The sequence below is a fragment of the Scleropages formosus genome, chromosome 4 (assembly GCF_900964775.1).
Source record: "Scleropages formosus chromosome 4, fSclFor1.1, whole genome shotgun sequence".
NCBI lineage: Eukaryota > Metazoa > Chordata > Actinopteri > Osteoglossiformes > Osteoglossidae > Scleropages > Scleropages formosus.
In genome coordinates, this window is record NC_041809.1 from 18,758,491 (window position 1) to 18,777,751 (window position 19,261).

Below are 19,261 nucleotides of genomic sequence, written 5' to 3' on the forward strand. Positions count from 1 at the left end.
AAGTTACAAAGGATACCAGTTCAAAGATCACTTAATGCTATAGTACCCTTGAGCAGGGTACTTACCCTAAATTGCTCCAGTAAAATTACCCAATCTTTAAAAAGGATCAGTAAATGCAGGTAGTTTAACAGAATAAGTCACTTTGTAGAAAAGGATCAGCTAATTGAATAAACGCAAATGCAAAAACTGTCAGCTTTTCAGTGCTTTTTTCTATTAATTGCCACTCTAAGCAGTAAGTTAATTAGTAGTTATATTTTTGGTGGAAGGGTCTCCGCTGCATGAATAAACAGTGCACATGTAGAGGGAACAGAAGTGAAAGTGCCTCTAATCTTTTGTTTGTGCTCTCCCATAAGCACAGATCCAAAAATGTGCAAAGCTCCTGCAGCAAATGGCATGCTGCAAAAATCGGTGCAGCTAAATTAACTCAAGTTTATCGGAATGCTTATTCGGGACGTAAATGGCTACTGAGCGAAAACAGAATTCAAAAGCTGTGCCTTGCTTGGGAAAATATAATGAATGCTTGAAACTGTCAAGTGGCTTTTGTGATTGCTGTTATAATGCTTCCTGTTACTGCAGAAAGCTTGGCCCAAGGGTGCTCTGCTGCCTGACAAACACACCTTCGCACACATGCGACTGTACCCTACATTTTTGTTTGTCCACCCCACACTTTCTAAATATTGCATCTCACTCTCTTGTCAAAGGAAGTTGTTTGTGTGGTTCAAAAATGACAAACTGCTTCACGATTGTTAGCTTCTCCCAGACACTGGATTCTGGAGAAAGAACTCAGCTCTTCGAGACAGAATATAACTGTACTGTTAAACAGTAACGTCTTAATTTAGCTGACACTTTTCTCCAAAGCGGCTTACAATGTTAGCTTCGAATAGTAGACGACTGAGAATGACTTACCCCCTCATACGGTAGGATTTAAATTTGTTTTAAAAAAAAAAAAAAATTAGTAGGAAGGTTATCAGGATTCACCTATCCTGCATTTTATGCGCCTACGCGAGTAATGAACATCGGTGCATGAAGCGGACAGTAACAAACTAGGTTTACTTAAGAGTCACGTCTGCAGCCATGTCTCTTTCTCCTAATGCAATGCACACATTTGTATTTTTGCTGAGGTGTACGTTGCTTTGGAGAAAGCGTCTGCTAAATGAATAAATGTACCGCAGCTACAGTATACAAGTACCATTCTCAAGGTGGAAGAGTTGACAGTGGGATTCGAGCCTGAACCCTTTGAGCGTGAGGAAACTGCACCAACCACCGAGCCACTCACTGCCTTAATTCACTCTAACTGCTGTTCAGGGACTTATGAAATCAGGTTGACAGCTGTATTTTTTTCATCATTTCTTAAATTGTTGCAGTGCACATTCCGACACATGAACACCCACAGTTATGTACACAGCTGAGAACAATTTGCATTTGTGTCACAGGGAAGCAGTTCCCTTCGTTGAAAGAAAAACTCCTTCACTATATGTTGAACGCAGCATTTTTGCTTACGAAACCCTGACCTTCTGTCTTGAACCAGACACCAGTGGGTTTGGCTCAACTTGTTATGTATATAAGCCTCATCCTCAGAAAATCACTACTTTCACAAAGCCCATGTAGAAGGCCTGGCTAGATCTCCCGCTTATTGGATAATTAGCAAATTTTTCATTTTCCTTGAGTCCATGGGGGGGTGAAAATACATTGTGTCACAAAACTCAGCTCTGGCACCCCCTGTAAATTTTCATTACAGTTACATTTACAATTATTCCTTTAGCAGAAACTTTCCTTTAACGCAACGTATGACTCAGATCCCTAAACAGCCTTAAGGGACTGCAGGCCACTGGTCAACAGTCTCTGAGTCGTAGCTCTAGTGACAGAAATCTGCTGAAAAATGGCAATGAATCCTTGTCCTTGACAAACAACATCCTCCGAGTATGGGAAGTAAAGGGTTGACCAACACTGTCGCTCCCCCCAACGGGCTCAGTATGTGACATGATGTGAGACATAATGTAACTCGCGGGTAAGTCTAGATGAGCACAAAGGGGAGGGGGGCGGGACTGCAGAAAACACAGGATGTACAATGGAGCATGGTGGGAAACAGAATTGTTACTACACAACCACAGACATGGGACAATGGCAAACAGGATTCATGCTTTATGGTTTCCTCCTCGCCCTACACCCAAAGAAGCTCCAACAAGACAAGACGGTGAAGACTAATTTCGGGTGGGTTTAATGATCCCTCCTGGTGCTTGTTGACGACAATGTCCACAGCTGAGTCAGATCATAAAATAAATAACTGAATAAATAAAAAGTGGATGGCACACTGATGCTGATGGCAGCACGCTCACCTCACAGCACTTTAGGGTTAGGGCTTAGGTGTAGAAGGTTGGAGTCCAGTTAACTTCCTGTAGAGTCTGAATTTTATTCTGATGCCTGAGTGAATAGCTGTCAATAGAAAAAATCTGAATCTGAACTGGGGCGGGGGGAGTTTATTATTATCATCATCATCATTGTTATTGCTTTTATTGTCATATAGTTTTAGATTGCTGAAATACAGAGTGTAACTGAGCAAAAAAAAATCAATTTTTGAGCAGGTTTACTAGACATGGTGGTTTGCAATACTCATGCAGGAACCCGAGCTGTGATCGGTTCTGCGAAGCAATCACATGGGGTGAGTATGATGCTCATGCCCAGAAGCAAGTATCAAATGGTTGATTAAAAAGACGGATCAGAGACGAGTGTGTGGGTGGTGGTGGTGTGTGTGGTGATTTTTATTATTTCTTTTTTTATGGAAAGCGGAATTCGTCATGAAAAAATTGTAAGTTCTGTACTCAGTGTTGAAAATATCAAAAATTCCAGGATAATAGGAAGGGTTCGCAGCTATGCTGAGTGAGTTTCCTCGCACAGTTCAAATACATGCAGTTGAGATCAACTGCCCATAGTGTGTGAATGTGTGTGTGGCTACCCTATGATGGACTGCCATCCCAATCAGGGTGCACCCCTTCCAACCTTGCACCCAGTACTTCTGAGACAGGCTCCGGACTGCTGTGACCCTGACAAGGACAAGCAGTTAACGAAAGTCAGTGAGTGTAAAAATAAAAGTGCAGCTACATCGTGTCAAGGGAGCGTTCTTCACCTAGGGCGAGGTCACGCTAGCACTGCTATTCTGGACAACATGCTTGAGAAACTGGACAGACAGTTCGATTATGGATATATTTCTGAAGACATGTCGGGAACAACTGTCAGTCTGTTTCTCTTGCCATTCTCTTTTCAATATTTTTTCTTTTTTATTGGTATCTTATTTCATTTCAAGTGAATATTCCTAGTACTGAAACATCAATTGACATTTTCATAATTCAGGTATCCTCCAGGTGTAATAAAAAAGCTACATTCTAAGGAGACGGTCCTTTTTCCACAATGCCCAGTTCTAGAAGCAAACAAATGCAAATCTAACTCAAATTCAATAAAATTGCAGAAACAGAATTTGAGAAGCTAATGACGGCTGAAAAAATGCACGGCTTCAGATATCATGGTCTTGGTCTTGCTCTTTAATTTATTTCAGTTTGTTTCAGTTTAGTTTTGCTGCCTTACCAACATGTTGCCACAGTTTTCTCAACACAGAATATTGCAAAAAGTAACAAGTTGAATCAGTAACAGCAATGATATTTATACAAGCACAAGCTCGGAAAAACCAGACTTTAAAGTATTCTAAAAACTAAAATCATTATTCGGTTGGTATTTGTTCGTTTGTTATAAGGTAAAAAGGCTAAATACTCAGTGTTCAAATTTTTTTCTGAAGGCCCGCGGATACTGCCTTAAATAATAATCAGTGCTGTTACCATTATTAAAAATGTTTATTTCATACAAAAGTAACTACAGAAAGGAGATGTATGATGCTTCATTCATTTATTTAAAATAGAACCAACTGTCTGTGCAGAAATTGTGACTACTTAATATTGATATTTAAGTTAAACAGACTGGTTGGCATATAATGTAATCATATAAACAAACATCCATCAATCCATCCGTTTTAATTAACTGCCTGTCTAGTGCAGTGTTCCAAGGGTGCCAAGCCAGTTCTGGAAATCTTGGGTAGGATGCGGGGTACACTCTGGACAGGACGCCAGTCCATTGCAGGGCAATTACACACACAGGTATTCACTCACACATGCACATACTACAGGCAATTTAGAGTCAGTGATTCTCCTGAAACACAGTTTGGACTGTGGATTCCTCCTGTAGCTCCGGTTTCCAGGGTCCAAAACGTGTTTCAGGTGAATTACTGACTCTAACTCGGTCCAAATGCACACAGCGAGAGCACACAAACTCCCCATAGACTGAGCTGGGCTCGAACCTACATCCAAACCTACAGCCAAGGAGAAAAGTCCCTACTGTTATGTGCTGAGTGACTGTACCACCATTCTGCCGTATGAATGAGCGTGTGTGTAAAATAAATGCTACAAAAACATGTAAATAAAGGGTGCATAAATATGCATGATATACATATTGCATAGTTGCAATGCTACATCCACTTTCATCTCTTAAATACTGAATATTTTTTCCGGATTTCTGGAAGTAATTTGTGTTAAAGTAGCTTGCGGTTAATTCTGTTATTACTCTTATATACACTATATAGGAAATGTGTTGAGTTGATGTATTTTGGGTTCCCCAGCAACTAAATCTTTTTGCATTTTCATCTAATTATACAACGTGACAGTTAATTTGTTCCATTCCACATTACCACACATACAGTATAAACATATGACTACATGGCAGACAGTTAGTGAGACTGAAATCCCTCCCAATTATTTTTAAACTTGATAAGGGAATAGTTTTAAGTACCACATAGAACTTTCAGCCTTTCTGTAACAAAATCCTCGTTGTAGGACATTTACGGTTGTTCCGCTAAGTGGGCTCACATTGACGTCAAGGCTCTACAGCTGACTATCCTAACAGCATTAAACGAAAGCAGTCCACCATTTGTAATTAACCTTGAATGCCATTTCATTTTATGATTCATTTCATGACTAGATTATAAAACCATTCATGCAAACTGTAACTTAAAACATTATAAGTGGACAAGGATTTTTGTTTTATCAGCTACATAATACAACATTTGTATTCCTGCACACTTAATCGTTAAAACCCTTATGAACTGAAAAATACAGAGGAATAAATACCTTCATTATGAAACATACACTCCAAAAGTTTAAACAATTTCCCGCCACACGTTTTTGGAAAAATGTTGACAGCTTCGGAGAGTTCATTTCAAGTTGTTTTCATAATCTACCATGTAAACTTATAGTTTGATATAGTTTGCCTTTTTCCTCCTTTCATTAGTACTGCAACATACAGTACTTGTCCAATGAATCAAATCTCTTCACGGACGTAACTAAAGCAGTTAATATCAGGAAAAGGCACCTAAAACAATAACAATGAGTTAGAAAATTTCAGATGAACTAGTCAATTACAAATCAGATTTAAAAGGCAGAATAATTCTGAGTTACCTTAATGTCTTAATTGTGTGAAATGACTGACAGACATTCCATATTCTCAGCAACATAGAGAACATTGTACATTAAGCGTCCTTAACATGAATATTTGAAGAATATTGAGTGATTTTGGGGACAAAGCTATTATTTATGTTAATTTTCTGCACAAGTTCAGTCAAGGCATTTTAAGGTTGTTTGAACAGGAAATACAGGTTTATTATTACTAAATGCAGCTTTACATAAAGATATGACCAAGTAAGACCAAAACACAGTGGTTTTTTGGCAGTTAAACAGTAATGTCAGTCCTTTATACATGCAAATCATAATGAAAATATCATGTAGAGCATACAGATGGTGTTGTGGTTCCTCTTTACCCTATTCAATTTTTTAAATATGACTGCACCTGTTGTGATTCCATATTATGTGTGGTAATCAGTAAACTAATTTATAAGGACCTGTTTACAGTGTTTCCTCATAGTGAAAAACACTCCTTAATGCATCCGATTGGAGCTTGAAAGGTAAATCCAGTTAATGACTAACCCTACAGTAATTAGGCCAGTTAAGGTGTAATGAAGTGGCTCGAATTTTGGTAATTTTTTTTGGAGGGCCGTTAATAGAGTGTAAACAGCTGTTGAGACGCCTTTCCTGCAGCGACCTGGGCACCCTGTATTCATTTTTCAATAAGCCATGTTTCTTTTTTTTTGGACCCCTTGTTCCTGTGCTTCTCCTTCCAGTGGAAGTCTTGACTGATGACTAATTATAATTCATCTCACTCCGAGGCTGATCCGTAAGGTGAACAGAGGCGTATTTAGCACCTTGTCAGCAAAATCTTTCACTAAAATAAAATCCCCTTATCCTCTCATTTATGAAGCTTTTGTCCAAAAGCTTCCATTAAACTGAGAACAATTTTATGTACGTCAAGTTCTTACAAATTTCCAGCTTGCTGATTACAGGCAATGTTAGTACCTGTAAAATTACATTTTTATTCAACTTTCAATCAAACGATATTTGGTGAAAGTAATGACACAGCACCATGATATAAATGCTGTCCAAAAATATGTTTGTTGATATTAAAGGCAAAACTACGTTGTGTTTCATTACAGAACACTGCAAACAATAGCCATGGTGGGATTTACCAGAAGAAAACCTTACTCAATGGGAAACATCCACACATTTTAGATTTTAGAGTTAAGTTCTATGTAATAGACCATGTTGCCTGAAATATTATTCTTAATATCAAAGACATGATGCATGCTTGTATTTTCGAATGGGGCCTACTCCACTAATGAAGCAACCGTGACCCCGTGTCTTGAACAAACCGCATTAGCTTCGACCGGGTACTGAACCCACATTCTCATCAACAATGGCCTGCTTGTCTTCCAACAAGGGAAAGATTATCCATTAACGGAATCTGAAAACAGTTCCACAGAATGTCAAACAAGCCAAAGAAACATTAGATTTTTTAGCATTTTAAAATAGCTTTCATGCTTCCTAAAAACATTTTTTTCACTGCATGTATGAGAAAGTATCTCAGAACTATGCAAGATTTCTTGGCTCCATATCCTTACTTTTGCCGTAATGAGCTCAGATAGAACACTAGAGGTTTCAAAGGTCAGACAGAGGCGTATTGCAGATTATCTCAGCCATGTCATACATTTAGGTGCCAGAGAGAGCAACTCTTCCAAAGGGGACACATTTTAAGTTAAAGAACAGTCTGAAAGAGTTTGTATTCAGTAATGCTGCGTCCTACCGTGATTCACCATGTTCTGTAGGCAATGTCGTTGCACATAATGTATTTTCAGACATTTCACACCATCCTGCAGCAGATTAGATTCATGTTTATTTTGCAAATGTTTTTTCTGCATGATATTTATCATGTACTAAATTGGATTCTGCCGGCTGTTGAGAAAGACTCGGTATTGTATGTGCCCATTAACGCGGAAATCAATCTTTCTGCTTCACAGTTGGACTTCAAAGACAAGTAAGGTGTAGCAACACTTTTAAGATGGAATTAGTTCTGTGTCACTAACAGAATATGTTTTTTACTTTAATTTAATTTAGATGTATAAAATGTATCTCGGTACTACAACTGACTAGATCCTCCTAGGTAAAATTCTATGCCCTTAGCTAGTACGCTACCGTGCTGCAACCACAAACATCTTTTTTAAGTCCTTCCGGTGCCTAGTTGTGTCACCAAGTGGAGCTGAGTGTGTGAGATCAGTATATGGCTGTTAGTCAAGCAACTGGATCACCGCCTGGCACAGGATCCACTGCTGTGTGTCCCCTCCTCTCTGAGTTGACTGCCCTTGTTGGCCAGGCGCCTCAGCTTTCATCAGCCACTCCAACTTCTGGCCACTGAAGCTGGCCAGTCTGCCTTTGATTATAGGCTGCTTTTCAGCTTTTTGTATACATCCATTCTCGCATCAGTGACATTTTTTTAAAATTCTGACCTTAGGCCAGAATATCCCAGGGGTTATTATTTCACCATCACTTCTACTGGCCATAGTTTGCTTCTGAGTTAGCAGGATTCTGTTTTGTTTCTCATGGCGGATGGTAGTTGTATGACTTAGCGTGTCAATGATTTTCAAGGAAAAAATATTTCATTAGAAGTCAGAATTTTTTTGATGGAAAGGGCATCACGGGAACAATTGTCATAAAAAACATGGCCTGATGAAAAATGAGTGTTGTCTACAGCAATTTAACATCAGAAGCCTCATCTCACCTTTGCAGGTTTTCAGTCATGCAACAAGAGACTTCTTCAGAAGCCTACTGCACAGTGTGAACATACCCATGACCCAGGATATGAAGCATGGCTTAGCGATGATGAAGTACTCTAATACACTGACAATCTGACCACAGCACTGCAATGTACCCTGACTGGAGTGAAATCCTGGGACACTACACTGCATGATCGCATCAGCTGAGAAGATTTAGCAGCACTCGTCTCAACCCATAAAACGCAAGTTGGGGACTGGACAATGGAAAAGGGAGCAGTCAGCATCTTGAGCAACAGGACACGTGCATCCAGATAGCCTGCTGCTGTCTGTGTAGATGTAGTGTTTCTCAAGATCCTCTGATGGAAAATGAGTTTTAGGAAAAAATCACCACTGCCCAAATAAATCGTAGGTTTAAAGGATATTACATAAGTTTTTTTTTTGGACAGCTAGTTTTGCAGTGGTGTGGCATGTACAGTACATATTGATCTGGAAAACATGTCTAAAATTTGAATTGCAATAACAATCAGTTCTATGTTTTTTTTTCAACATAAAGAAAAAAGGAGCAATTTCTGTTGCTCTTTTTTTACACTTTGACAGTGTATTTACTTATTTGTATATGTATTCATTAGCTGTTTTGTACACAATCTGTGAAGTCATTCATTTCTTTTCCAGGACTGTCAAGCCCAAAGGGATTCTGCCCAGCGACACCACAAGGGTTTCTTCCCACACCTGCACTGCACCACTGTAATCAAAGAGGGCTTATAAGGATCACAGAGACAAGCAGTCCACCTGGAATCTCATATGAGACTTGATGCTCCATGACCTTCTGAGGAAACCATGCAAAGCCAAGTCCCTGTCATCATGTGCATCGTCCTGCCTCCTGTGTTTTCCTTTCAAGTCTCCACATCTGCAAAAACCACTCAGTTTGTAAATAAACTCCACGCTTGGGTTCCTCACAAACCTTGCATTATTTCCAAATGCATTATTTTCTTTCTTTTAAAGTAACAAAGTACTTGTCATATTAAAATTCTCCAGATAATTCATTAATGAGTCTTCATAATGAAATTAAACAACAGCTATTAACCTTCGTGCACAACTAAAAAAATCAATTACTTAAATCAAGGGATGTGTGGCATCACAAATAGATAAACTGTGCCAAAGAGTCCCACATTTCAAATATCTTCTGGTTAAAATCAGCCTGAAGGTGTTTTTAAAATATCTCCATAAACTCCAGTGTACTGGGCTTGCACTTCATGATAGAGGCTCATCCTTTGTGAAGTACGCTTGAGGGTTATGCTTCAACACAAAAATGTTATCGCCTAATATTTTCTGAAACCGCCATGGTCACTGTGGTCATAGACTTTGAGGGAATTAGACAACCATGCTTGTTGTTGAGGTCTAATATAAACTCTAACAACCTTTACAAAGTAATTTGTTTTCCCCAGGTCACTTACGTGCAGCTCTTCCAGTGTGGTAAATATTCTCTCTTGGTAAAATCCAACAACAATGAAGCGATGAAAAAAATTTCATTTTTGTTATTTTATATGTACGTAGATAGATAGATAGATAGATAGATAGATAGATAGATAGATAGATCTCACACACCATCTTTCAAGCTTACTTCAGAGAAGCTTACATGACATCCTAGAAACTGCCTTGCAAAAACAAATGAATAAGTATTTTTCAAAATGGAGCAATTCTATCTAAAATGAAGACTGGACAAACAATCTGGAGATGCAAGTGGAAGGGCATCCATATGCGTTGAGGGGGTGGGCATGCAAGAAAGTTTTAGTCGTGGTTAGATTGTGAGAGAAAGCATTTGGTGTGATGTAAAATCTGTGGCATAAAAGAGAGACTGGTTCAGTAATAAAAGAGTTGAAGTTTCAAGATATGTTTTTCTTTTACCAGACATTCACCTTTGGAATTTCCTTAAAACTGATTTAGTTATGCATCTGTCTTCACTTATGAGCATCAGCAGCTGTATTACAACAGTATCCATAATATTATCACCTCATTCCTTAGCTGATACTTTTAGCCAAAAAAATAAGAATATTCTGTTTGTTTATTCTGCACGCATAAATCATACGAAGTGGGGTGTAATTTCACCTGTAGAATATTTTAAAGAAAATTATAATGTTAAGTAATATTTGTGGACCATTCTTTTTGATTTTTCCAAAGCATATAATATAAAGAGCACAGAAGCACATAAAAGAAATCCTTCACAGTTGCACATCAGAATACTGTATAATGTTAATATTGGCACTATTCACATGGTGGAAAGAAACAAACTAACTGTATTTTAAAATCAAGTGTCTGCATCCAAGTCTTTCTTCCTGCTAAGGTTATGAACACATTGTATTTTCTATGAGATGTACATCACTTTGAAGAAAAGCATCTGTTAAATGAAAAAATCAAAATGTACTATTCTTGTATCAACAATATAATCAATGTAGTACTTTCCATGCCTTTCTGCAGCTGTAAAACATTTTTTGTGGTTTCAGTAAGTAATTTTGTTGGAAGTTTGATGGGTGCGGGATGTTTTTTTTATCAAAACCTTGTTGCTAATTATAATACTGTCAGAGATTTCAGTAGATTTTTTTTTTCCTCTTAAGTAACTCATATTAGAGTTGCTTTTGCCTTTTTGTCCCTTACTCTTAAGGCGTATTCACACTAAAACTATGCACTAAATATCAAAACATTTGCTTTACAAATAAATTGGCACAACACTTGAAACCAGGACTGAAAATGTGTTACAACACACAAATGAGCAATAAAAGCAACACTTTCACTGTACTGAAATTACACTAATTAAGAAGTGATTACTCCTTGAAATCTCTGTAATCCTTCCAGAAAACGAGCAAAATCAACCTGTACGAGTGACTTAGTGGTCCTCTGCTTGTCATTTTGACTAATGGTTCCATTAATTCAAGCTGAGAAAATGGGATGACACTGCCTGGATGGAGAGGCCTCACAGGAGCTGTACTGTATGCTTTTTACAAGGACTGTGTGCCTTGAATTTCCCAGGACCATCTGCCACGGAGCAGTTTGGGGACCCTTCCAGGATGGAGTTCGTCACAGCCCGTGCTCGGCGAAGTGGAATTCACAGCGTGCCCCTCCGATCAATGCCGCACATGCCATCGTGGGGTTTGAGGCATGTGGGAGTCAGGATAATTAAGATTACATCTGAACGTTAACTTGATGTTCCCCATCAGAGACAGGCCCGTCATTAGATCGGCTCCTCTCCCCTGCATGAACATATAATGCATCAGCAGGTGTAGCTGTAGAAGAGCAGAGCTGGGACCCGTGAGATGAAACATTACAGCTAAATGATCTGAACTTTGGAGTCTTTCCTGAATCGCCAGCCGTTTTCACAGTTGCTAGTGTGAATTTTAGGTGCCATTAGTCTTTAAGAGGTATTTTTCTTTGTTGCAGCTGGCAGTTTCAGGGAATCTGGGGAGCAAATGCAACTAACGCTGCTTTAAGGCAGACGATGGTTGTAAGCCATTGAATGTTAAAATACAATAGCTTATCATAATACCTCATCTTCAACAATGTATGACTTCCGTGAGGTCGCCCTGTGTCCTAGCTGATATACCTTTTTTCTTTTTATTTAAAAAATAAGAAAACTGCTTGTGTTGGTAATATGCAAGGAAATTGGAATCCTGTGGCGTTCTACAGGTTGATTAGGCGATATTAAAAGCAAAATAAACTGTGAAAAGTGTTTCATGGTTAGATGTTTGTTCGGATAGTACTGAGCAGCAGAAAGGACTCTATGGAGAATTTTAAATGCAAAGAAACTGTATTAAGAAAGAATTAACAAAATGGCTCTTGAGAATAAGTGTAGTTTATGTACTGGTGTATATTCTCACCATGCTAACTGATCGACAAAGCCAATATGGTGAAACACTCCCACCTGATGCCCAAGAAGGACATCTGAAGGCCCACTCGTTTTTTTGTTGTTGACGTGAAAAAAAGCTTAGTCTGCCACAGTGCTCTAAATGCAACCAGTCGTTCCAGCACATAAATCTCCTTTGTTTGCTCTCTGAATCGTAAGTGTGGTGTCAACCAGACAGCTGCACATTTCGATCTCCTGTTTCGCTCCCACCGAGAACAGTTAACGTCTTAGTCGTTTCTCTGATCCATTTTATAAGAGCAACAGCATCAACAAGAGCAAGTAAGCACAAAAGGTAGAGTGTTATCTAGGGACAACCAGAGACAACGTATTCTTGACTCAGGACTAATCAATTTAAGTTTCAAACAATTAAAGTAAACTTTAAGAGAAGCGATTTTCAGTTTAGCTGAACTGTGGAAGGCAAGGGCTGCATAACAGTAAATCTGATTTTCCAGAGAGATTCAGAAAAAATGGAAATTAATTTGAAGGGGTAGATGTATAAAGGGTGTACTGGGTACCATATCAAAGGTGATAGATTTTAGATGCCTCTTAAATACTGCAGAAGCGTGAAACTGCCTGACGGCTTGCTGAATAACAAAGACGAGGAAAGGAGAAGGCTATTTTGTCTAGATATGTTTTATTACACAAATATGCACATTATTTTCATATCAAACAGAGCAGGAAGCTGATTACTTCAACAGCAAGTAAACAGAGCATGTGGTTTGCGATGGAAAAGAGATCCAAATATCTGCAAGACCCTTTTCAAAATCTGTGAGCGGAAATAATCGTTTTTCCTACAAAGATTCTTTGGACTTGAAAATTGAGCCAAAATGACCATTTGTGCAGCACAGAGGAGAAACTGAAAAATGGACTAGTGTGTTGAAACTTTTGGAATTAACTACTGAAAATCTAATACTTTTATAGCTTTAAAAAAGCAAAACTGAACAGAATGCATCTGTAGGAGCATCTTGCTTAACAAAATTATAGCAAGGCTTTGGAAATACAATAATATTGAAACTGCATTTGCTATTAAAAGTTTTCACTTTTTTTATGGCATAAAAAAACGTCTTTATGTTGCTCACAATGTAGCAACTGCATATTGATTGAGCAAAGACCACACATTATTTATAGCTCTTTTATTCTTTTTTCATAAAAGCCTGTGAAACTGAAATTTTTATGTGTACTTAAATTAAGCAGTTAATAATTCCATTAATTATACAGTTTCACGTGCATATTATACAAGTGAAAATGCATCACAGAAGTGATATGAGCCACACATCTACATGTTAAGGCTAAGCGGAAAAGGGATGCAGTTTCCCAAAAGACTACACAACATTTATAGTTCTTTTATACTAGAACTAAAGACATATCTGTTGTATCTGTCGACTTTTAGCACACCGCACATGGTAAAACTAACTTGCTCGGTGATACTATCCATCCATCCATTTTCAATAACCACTTGTTCTGAGCAGCCTATCCCAGAAGCACTGGACAGAAGGCTGGGAGGAGGAAGTGTGTGTGGGGGGGGGATGCTGGGACAGGATGCCAGTCCCTCACAGATCAGTGATACTTGCAAGACTTTATAGGGATAGTTAAACTTCCACAGATGTAGGGAGATTGTAAAGAATTTTTTTAACTTAATTTTCACATCTCCTGGTGCAGGTCGTGCCGCTCCAGAGCCTATCCCAGAATTGCAATGCAATAGGCTGGGAGGATGATACACCCTGGAAAGGACCCCTCAAAGAATTAATATTCTGTGAAAAATTCTTTAATTGCTACGGAACACTAACTTTAAACTTATAAATGTGAATGCACCACATTAATGTAATTTTAAAAGCCTCTCTTATTTTGTAAATTGTGCATTTATTCCACACTTTTCTCCAAAGTGACTTACAATGTTAAGGTTACAATTGTTTACCCATTTATACACCTGGGTAATTTTTTGTTACCGGAGCAATTCGAGGTAAGTAACTTGCTCAAGGGCACTACAGCTGGAAGCAAGACTCAAACCTGCAACCTTTGGGTCCAAAGGCAGTCACACTAACCACTATACTACTAGCTGTATTTAACTGGAATGATGTGACAACTGTCTTGGTATACTCCACATGTATACATACATAATGGAACACAACTGCGTAATGTACTTAAATGCTTACTATTCATTATGTCTTATTTCAGGTTTACTCGCAAGCTCAAGTTTCACAGCTAGGTTTTTACACAAGATCCATAAATGCAAAAAAACCCAAGTCTAAGTTTGATTAACGTGTTTGTTTAACGCACATGAATACTGTGTCTTGGACCATGTACTCTCGTGTTTCAAGTTGGTCTGTTATTTACTCAGCAATAGTAATAAAGTCATGACCTTTTCAAAATGATATGTTTTGGAAAAACCCCACACTATTAATATCTTTTCACTTTGCTGTATTCCACGGAAATCAATAGTCTATGTGACCTGAAAATATACTGTGAACTTGTGAATTGTATAAAATGTCCTTCTCTATGGTATCATTAACTGTTTAAATCCATTTTTGAACTATAGAAATAAGAAAGAGAAATAATCAGTTCCACATCCCAAAGTGATGAAAGTGCATTGCTTTCAGGTATCTGCATTTGAAAATCACATGTGAATTTGTACAAAGTTTATACCATTGGCACCTTTACTCCCTCAACAAATTTAAAGCTTGCCTTCAGAAGTTTGTGAAATGACTTTTACCAAACAAAACATGAAATAAGCTCAAAGGAACAAAGTATTTTACAGGGACAAGAAATACACTGCACAGACAAATTAAATGTTGATTTTGCCAGGAAAAGCAGGCAACCAAAGGACAGAGAAACAGTGATGTGAAAGAGTCTCACCAATGAAGGATAGTCAGCACATTACATTAGATGTGTCTTTATAACTACCTGAGGACTTATTGTGATGAGCTCCACAGTTAAGAGATTGTTCTTGGCCCCATTTCATCAATTTAGTACTGGCTCTGCAAAAAAACATTAATAAACACAGGGCAATAGGACTTGCATGCTACCATTTACTTAAGATCGTGACTAACATCTTCTACTTTTATAGGAGGTATATTTATATTTCCTACTTGTAATATTTCCTACAAAAGCATGAGGAAAAAGTACTGCTATAGCTGTAAATATACAATAATAGACATGGTGTTGACCTAAATGGATGCTGCAGAAATGTTATTGTTCCTGAAGTCACAACATCAGTGATGTAACCTTGGGCTATGGGTTGTTTCAGGTCTTTCCACCTCAGATAGCCTCTCCCAGGCAACCTAACCAGGGCTGATCAGAGTCCAACCTAGGTAGCACTTCCTTGAACCCATGGCTCACCTTCTGTAACCTCAGTAACACCTTTCATAGCAGTCCTTCAGTTTAATTCACAAATTTTATAGCCTTTCTTGCCATCCAACAGGTCCTACTGTATGTTGTTCCAACACTGAAAAATTCTGCCACCATCTTCAGCACCTGGTCATGGCACCAGGGACAGTAGCGCTCACAGCTGCTAAACTGGTGCTCAAATGTTGCTTTCTTCAAAGATAATGGACATGATGTAAAATCAAGTTTTCACCAGTTATACAGGTTAAATGGTCCTGGTAGCACATTATTAAGTGCCTGTATCAAGAACTTCATATGATGAAACTCTGACCTCCAGAGTTCCGATCACAACAACTTATGCTCCAGTGCTTGTTCCTACCTAGTTCACGCTTCCTGTTGTTGAATTCCTACCATCCAAGGCATCTACTGTAGACTCATAAAGGGTAACTTTAGCTTGTTACTCTGATTCTACAAGGCAATGCTGCTTGGACTTCAAGGTACACCAAACCACCTGCAGAGGTAACAGCTTATCTTTCTCTCAAATGCCACAAATGTCGATACTGGGACTTCGTAAACCAGAAGGGGGCAGGATACCATACTGATATACAATGATCTAAACTTTGTCGAAAGTCCTGTCTTACCCACTGATGTTAGCCACCCCGTCAGCCTTCCGCAAGTTGCCTGAATCCCTCACTGTCCCTCAGCTCTTCACCGGCTTCTCCAAAATGAGTGGGATCAGCAACAATTATTCAGCACAATTATTTCTTATTATTAGGATTTATACTTTTTTCCCTCGACATAGTACAATTTATCCCCTTGAAGGAAATATTGATGAACAAGCTTCTAAAAATAGCACGAAAAAATGTTGCGCAGAAACCCTCATCTACAGGAAGGTTTAAAATAAAAAAAAAAAATTTTAAAAATTGGTGTGGGTATCCGGATTTGTCTGTGTCTTATGCACCTACTTGAACGATGAACCTCAGTGCAGCAAGTGGTAGGGAACAAACTAGGTTTGCTTGAGACTTTCATGTCTGCAGCTATGTCTCTGTCTCTCGATGTAATGCATAAATTGTACTTTTGCTGAGATGTACGTCGCTTTGGACAAAAGCGTCTGCTAAATGAATAAATGTAAATGTACTCACACACACACTGGCTGAAGCTGCTTGTCCCGAGTGGGGTTGCAGCAAGCCAGAGCCTAACTGGGCAACACAGAGCGCAAGGCTGCAGGGGGGAAGGGACCCACCCGGAAGGGACCCACCCAGGGTGGGATGCCAGTCCATCGCAAGGCACCCCACACAGGACTCGAACCCCAGACCCACCAGAGAACAGGACCTGGTCAAACCCGCTGTGTCACCGCACCCCTCTACCAGTAGTATACTTTACCTTTTAATATGTCTCAGCCCAGAGACTGAACCATTCACAACTGTTACCCTATATTTTGGCAAATACATTACTGTAGTCAAGTATGTGTTTCCCAGAAGTCCGTGTAGCATTCCCTAAAACTTAAATGTCATGCTAATCTACTGTGTGTCGAGGCAATTACATAGAGTATTTTGAATTCAAAGGCTCATAGTAGCTTTGTGCCAGATCTCTGTCAAGGTACATGCCTGTTGGAGGCAATCAGAGCAGGAAAGCAGGATACTGATTATATATTTATTAGGTAGCCCTCAGAGAATTGCATTGTATTAAATGATATACAACTCTTGACTTATACCGCTAGGATTGGTTTCTGCTGAATTTTGCATGAACGTAACTGAAACTGTCAAAAAAGTAAATCAAACCGAAAGGCTCGGGCTATATCATAGCTGCCTTGTAATGACTGATTATGCATATTTGGATCAGTTGCTAGAAAGGCATAATTCAGTCCTTTTCATCTCAGGTAAACTAAGACTGATTCTTTTGAGGCTTCTGTTATTAATGAATGAACTGACAGGAGCAAGAGGTTAATCTTCAGATAATCACAGTGCACCGAACAGAAATTCTGCATGGAGGCTGAACAGCATGAGCGAAACTAGATCACAATTACGCTGGCAGGCATTTTGGATTCAGGCAACTATTGGCAGCTTTGTGTGTCATTTCTGAACTTCTAAAAATCACCTTGATTATGTTGCTTACTCCTCACGAGTAAGTGGGTTCATTCCTCTTTGACAAATTTCAAAGCTTAACTCTTTCTGCATGCAGAGAAGCGCACACTGTGCACTTTGTAACATTTTCGTCAACTAAAGGATACACAGACAGCTTATACACGCATAATTAAACATAAAATAATGTTTTGTTAATGTTGTATAATACTATGATTATGTTCCCTGAAAACCTTCAAAATTGGTTATTTTAAAAAACCATGGATAATGATTCTATTAATATTGGCATGAATTTGACTTAGGAAACGATCAGACAGCTAAGTGAAAACAGCTGCGTGGAATGTTCCTTCTTCAAACGAAAGGGGCATGGGTATATTTCTGTATGCCCTCAGGGTGAGATTTTGTATGGCTGTTACAAAAGAAAATACTCAAATCCAGTTTGGTATGAAGCCAAGGTTTATTCAATAATTGTGCAGCTGCTACTGATCATTTTCCCTGGGTCCATTCACTCTACCCGGTCTAGAGGATGCCCAAGAACATCATTTGTTGTAGTGGTAAACTTACTGGGCTTTTAACCAAAAGGCTGCACATTGAAATCCCAGAAGAGTGACCCTTGAGCAAAGTACTTAACCTGAACTCCTTCAGTAAACTGCAGTTATATATAACATTGTACTAATGCACAGTGTTTATGCTAAAAGTGACTACTGGCAAGTTTTAGAAATATTTCATTTCTGTTGAAAATAAACGATAGCTGCTTATACAACTGCTCACTTCTGCATGAACTGCAAAAGCTGTTAAGTATAGGGCATAAAAGAAAGATGTTAAACTGGAAACATACAGAATCCACTTAGTGCAGTAGCTCCGTGCATCCGTTGTACCTGGAGAGTCTCCAAAGCTCCAAAGTGCCTACATAGCACTAAAGTGAGAAATTACACCTACCAGTGTCCAACATGTCAGGTATTAAGGAGACCAAAAAACACAAGCAAGCATAGCTGAGTTATAAACAAACACTGGGGGACACATTAGGGGTGCTTGAACATTACTGGGGACACAGTACCCAGCCCTGCTCCTTCTTACACCCGTGGTACCCATCAAGAAGCCTTGTGTCTCTTTGCATTTAAAGCCACTGTATTTTGTATCTGTATTTTATTTAAAAGTGGAGGTTTGCTTTTACCTTGCTCTAGTTTTTACCATCCATGAATGAAATTTTAAAATGCATTGGCTGATCAAAGGGTTTTCAAGGGGAAGCCAGTTTATGTTTCATTGTCAAATAGCTCAGCTATTTATTAGCATGATTTTCCAGAAATGATGTGCCTCAGGTAGTTTTTCACTGAGGCTAAGCAATGGCCTGTTTGCATATGTTAGCTACACAAAAAAATCCTTTAAACTGAAGGTAAATCCCATCTGATGTACTAAGAGCATCTTCCATATTTCTGTGACTTCTGGGCAGACAATATCTTAAACTTTAGAAGAGCACTGAAAGAAGGCCTTTCTTTACGTTCTCATGGGAGAGAAACGCAGAGATAAAAAGCCCTGGTTTGGATTTGATATTCCAGGTCTGGACTGATCTATCCAACTTTGAGATCCATCCTAGCAAGAAGTTCCTTAGCCATTCTATGTTACTACAAGCTTTTTGCAGATTCTTCTTTTTCATCTCTAAATAATTTATCTTGAGACAAGGTTGAAGGCTTTCAAGATCTACAGTTATTATTTCAGCATGAGTAGAAATGTCAGAGTTGAACTTGAAGGGTCTTTGATGTCGATGCA

General features: G+C 38.8%; 1 protein-coding gene across 1 annotated transcript in view; it reads right to left on the bottom strand.

Annotated features, from left to right (window-relative positions):
• Positions 1–19,261, bottom strand: part of opcml (opioid binding protein/cell adhesion molecule-like) — a 275,155-nt gene that overhangs the window by 252,274 nt on the left and 3,620 nt on the right. The window lies entirely within an intron of this gene.